We start from the raw sequence: 5195 nt of genomic DNA, 5'->3' as shown, positions 1-5195 counted from the left end.
GTTTTTGGTAAGAGTTACTTCATTTAAGAGTAGACATGTCAAGCTTTCTATAGATATATTTTTCGTATCTCTGTGTAAAGTATTCACTGAGTTTCAGTTCATTTTAGTGACGTGTTTCTAAAAGCAGTTCGCGGACACAGTGAAGACTGAGTGCGCACCCTGTTTGTTTTCTTTATTTTTTTGTTAAAAAATTAAAGTTTTGTTGATATGGTGTGCATACACAAATAAAAGTAGACCCTTTACAAATTCAAGTGATGTATCACTTTTATGTGCCCAATCAAAAGTGACAGAGCATTTTAAGTTCTTTTCTCTGTCATCTGGAAAATATGCAAGTGCTCCCGCCGGCGTCTTTGCCGACCCCAGGCAGTTAAACTGATACCAGTTATCGGTAAGCCGTTTGAACACGTTATTTTAGATTGTGTGGGACCTTTACCGAAAACAAAATCAGGCCATACTTATCTGCTTACGCTTATGTGCGCGGCAACTCGCTACACTGAGGCCATACCACTTCGTTCACTTAGAGCTAAAGCTATTGTGAAACCCCTGACTCATTTCTACTTTTGGACTTCCAAAGGTCGTCCAAACAGATCGGGGAACAAATTTTATGTCCCGTCTGTTCAATCAGACTTTCTCAATTGCATATTCAGCACGTTGTTTCAAGTGCTTACCATCCTGAATCCCAGGGAGCCCTGGAAAGATTCCATCAAACGTTGAAAACCATGTTGAAAATTGATTGCACCGAGTCTGAAAAGGAATGGGACGATGGATTGCCTTTGCTTTTATTTGCCCTCCGAGAAACTGTCCAGGAGTCTTTGGGGTTTAGTTAATTTTTGGGCACACGGTGCAGGGACCACTTAAAGGGCAGGTCATATGGTTTTTTAAAGTGTCCTAATATTGTGTTGGAGTCCCCTACAACAGGTTTAAATGCTTCTAAGGTCAGAAAACACTGTAATTTTCCCAGAATATGATTTCGAAACGGTTCGTTCGATTCTATTTAGGCACTGGAATGCAAATTTACCAGGGGAAACCCGACTGAAATTTTACCCCAGAAGCGATTTTTAAAGGGGGACCACCCTCGAAACACGATTGGGCTAGTTTTGAGTAGCAATTGGGCCAGTTTTATGACAACCTGGCAACCTTAACAGTTTGAAAACCAAAATATGTCTACTGTAATGTCTGAAGAACGACAGACAAAAGACGCTCCGTGTCTTAAACTTTAATTATACGGCAGAACAGCTGTATCACATGCGCACCAGCCTCTTCTCTCTCCACCGGGTCTTTTACTCCCTGCATTAACCCTATAACTACATAAACAGCACTTTCACAATGATTATAAAGTCTGTGCGCTACACTACATCCTTTATTATTAAACGAAATAATTAGAACAACGACAGTCTACATTAATTGACATATTCTTAGGAAATAGTGGGTTCACAGCGAATTATAAGAACTATTTCAGTAAAACAGTAATATCGTGCTTTACCTGAAAACCCAAAGCTGCACTAGGTATATATACATCACATATTAGCACAAAAAAAAATAGATATTTTGAGCACTCAATTGAAAATGTACACATAACATATCAATCATACTTAACAGGTTGTGGTTCGGAGACGGTTGTTGGTCCAAATAAAGAAGATTAGAAGCCAACAAAGATAAAAGGCAAGATGAGAGAAGTAGTCCTCTGTAAAATGACGAGCACAACAAAAGGTTTGAATTGTATTGCTGTGGTACATACACACATATGTACATTGTGTGGAACATAGCATCTTCTCGACACAGAGAGTGTTTTCGTATTTCGTGGGCAGGCGGGGATTATGTTAATGTGTTACCCAGTGACGTAGATCGGTAACAGGCAGAAGATTCGAAAATATAATGACTCATTAAGGCGATTCTGAGTCGACTCTTTCTTTTGAGAGACAATATCTTTATTTATCATGCACTTTTTTGATTAACAATTTGCAGACTGTTTACATTGAAGGATAGCTACCTTACAAACTGCAAAAGAGATATTTTTCGAAAACCCATATGACCTGCTCTTTAAACTCCTAAAAGAGATTTGGCTGTCTGACTCTGACGTGAAGTCCAATTGTAATCTATTGGATTGTTAGCTCGTTTCGAGAACGTCTTCATAAAGATCGTGATTTGTCTCAATCAGCTCTATCAAATGCTCAGATAAAAATGAAGAAATGCTTTGACAAGTATGCAGTTGTTCGTTCATTTGAGAAGGGAGATCAAGTTTTGGTTTTGTTACCACTCCCCGGCTCTGCTTTGCAGGCAAAGTTTTCAGGACCTTACATTGTGGATCAGAAACTCAGTGACTCTGATTATATTATTGGTACCCCTGGTCGGCAGAGAAAGACTCGTGTGTGCCATATTAATATGCTCAAACATTATGTTGCTCGAGGTAAGGGAGAAGAGTCAAAAAGCTCTATTATCCCAGTTGCCTCTAGTGCTACGGTATCACCAACCTGTACAAATAACGATGGTCTATGCCTATGAAGTATGCCCACGTCTGGTGTTAGATTAAATAATTCTGAAATCTTGTCAGATCTTAATACTCATTTGCTGCATTTAACCGAAGACCAGAGAGCTGACATTGCTGACAGTCTTTTCTTGGGTTGTTTTCTGATGTTCCGACACAAACAAATGCAATTAAACATGATATTGAAGTGAATGAACATCCACCTATCAAACAACATGCATACCGAGTGAATCTAGCTAAACGAAAAATAAATGAGTCTGAAGTGAAATACTTAGTGGAAAATGGGTTAGCTGTTCCTAGTTCGAGTGCTTGGAGTTCGCCTTGTCTGCTTGTCCCAAAGCCAGCTGGGTCTCATCGGTTCTGTACAGACTACCGTAAGGTAAATACAATTAGAAAACCTGACTCGTTTCCTCTGCCTTTAATGGAGGACTGTGTCGACAATGTGGGTTCGGCTTGGTTACTAATGAAATTAGACCTTTTGAAGGGTTACTGGCAAGTTCCCTTAACAGAACGGGCAGCCAAAATTTCCGCATTTGTCACTCCCCATAACTTCCTTAATTATACGGTGATGGCTTTCGGACTTCGGAACGCTCCAGCAACCTTTCAAGATTTAATGAACACCATATTAGGCGAAGTTGCAAATTGTAAGGCTTACTTGGATGACATTGTGGTGTTCTTGTCTAGTTGGAGAGAACATGTGAACACATTATTTACTGTCTTCACGCGTTTGCTTAATGCTTTCCTCACATTGAACTTGGCAAAATGTGAATTTACCAAGGCAACTCTTACCTATCTAGGGAAACAAGTTGGACAAGGTCAAGTACGGCCTGTTGCCCAAAAAGTGCAGGCAATTGTTGATTTTCCTGTGCCACCGACTAAGTGTGAACTTCGCAGTTTTTTAGGGATGGTAGGTTATTATAGAGTGTTCTGCCGAAATTTCTCTGATATTGTTTTACCTTTAACCAATTTGCTTCGTTCTTCCCAAAAGTTTCTGTGGTCTGATGAGTGTCAACATGCTTTCAAATCTGTTAAAGCCCTGTTGTGTAGTGTGTAGCATGGCCACACAATTTAAAGTTTCCGTTCGGGCGCCAGACAGTTTAAATAACTGTCGAAAAAAATATAATGACCCCACTCAGCTCTTAAACCAAATAAAGGACTCTCCAAAAAAAGTTTAAAAATCAAGAGTTATTATTCCAGTTCATTCATGCATACAATTAACAAAATAATTATTTCGGGGCATTCGTAGAAGAACAATAAACATGTGCAAAAATTACTCTAGATCAGAGTTTCATAACGAAGAAATAATCAAAATAATCAAAGTTTTAAAAAAAAAATTACATATAGTTTTTTGTCTAGGGCTAGGGCCTATACATTTTATGAAGAGATGCGATATCGACAAAAGCTTTAAAAGCGTGGAGATAGTACCATTTGATCTCTTCTATTTTTGAGATTCAAAGAGGGATTTTGCGCAAGAATAATTTGGCCAGCAATCGAGTTAAAAGGGAGTAGAAATAAAATCCACAAACCCGTTTGGCGTGCCGATGAACTCTGGTATTTCGCTTCGATTGCCTCAACTCTTCCTTGTGCAGGTACATCCAAAGATACCAACGCGATCTTCCTGGTGTATTCCCCAAGGATTGAAACTCAAGCGATTATGGTTATACTCCAAAGGCTACCTCAAATATTCCATGCAAACGCACAGCACTCTCACTTCCGCGACTCGACTTCCTTCCTCTTCTCTACCTGTTCTTTTTGTATCCTTTTTCAGACCACACCCTTTTTTCAACATCATCTTTTATGATTTTCGTTCAGATAAATCAACAAGGATAATTATCATAATGAATTGGTTTGAAAAGCCGTTATTTATTTTACTTATTCGTTTGTTGGAAGTGATAAAGTGAACGAAAATCTGACAGTGTCAAAGTGTAATGATCCGTTACACTCTCTTCCCCCCTTGGGAAGTCAACCCATGGTTGGCATCAAAACCCAGAAAATCCTCCTAGAGTTGTAGAATTTTTTGTTTTTCTTTTCTTTCCAGATCTTCAGCTGTAGGGTAGCAAGGTTTGAGATTACAAACCTGAACATTCCTGACATCTTCACCAGTGCTTTCTAAGACCACCTGATAGTTCACAGGTCCCAGTTTACGTACAATCCAGTAAGGTCCTTTCCACTTCTTAGCCAGTTTAGCGGTAAAATTATGTAGTGCACTTGATTGTGGAAAGTTTCTTACCCAGACTCGATCTTGAAATTTTTAAGACACTTCCCTTCGATTTTCATCATAGTTTCTAAGCTGACAGAGGCGTTCTCTCTTAGAACTGTAAGAATTGACCCGCCAGCCCAAAACAGTGGAATCCAGTGGCCTGGTCGAAGGTTTAATGCATATTCGGTCTTTCACTTGCGCTTTTGAATTTATCAGGAATTAGTTTCAATGCACTTACCATAGTATTTGGATTTTAGAGTTTTCCAAGCATCTGTTTACAGATATCCGGAAGTACTGGGCCAAATGGGAGAGTCAAGCTCAAATACAACCTCAAAGGTGAGGGGAGCACTGCCCGGGACAGCATTTATACAGGAAGGTTCTCGTAATGCCACCTTTACCTCCCGCTCGATGCCTCAGCAAGAGGGGATATCCTGGTTATCGGGAAGCCCCTCAGGGCGACCCAGATATGGTAGACCAGTCAGGGTAGCATGAAAGCGTAACCCCAGCCCG

At 39.9% G+C, this 5195-nt stretch overlaps 1 long non-coding RNA gene across 1 annotated transcript in view; it reads right to left on the bottom strand.

Moving 5' to 3' along the window:
- Positions 1–304: 304 nt before the first annotated feature.
- LOC107681005 (uncharacterized) overlaps positions 305–5195 on the bottom strand; it is a 24231-nt gene continuing 19340 nt past the window's right edge. Inside the window, exon 4 of the long non-coding RNA XR_001633217.1 lies at positions 305–372. This is a non-coding gene — a long non-coding RNA (uncharacterized LOC107681005). The remainder of the gene's footprint in view (positions 373–5195) is intronic.

Source organism: Sinocyclocheilus anshuiensis, unplaced genomic scaffold (assembly GCF_001515605.1).
Source record: "Sinocyclocheilus anshuiensis isolate Anshui unplaced genomic scaffold, SAMN03320099.WGS_v1.1 scaffold2016, whole genome shotgun sequence".
Taxonomy (NCBI): domain Eukaryota; kingdom Metazoa; phylum Chordata; class Actinopteri; order Cypriniformes; family Cyprinidae; genus Sinocyclocheilus; species Sinocyclocheilus anshuiensis.
Note: the sequence above shows the minus strand (reverse complement) of the source record. Positions and strands in the feature narration are given on the sequence as shown.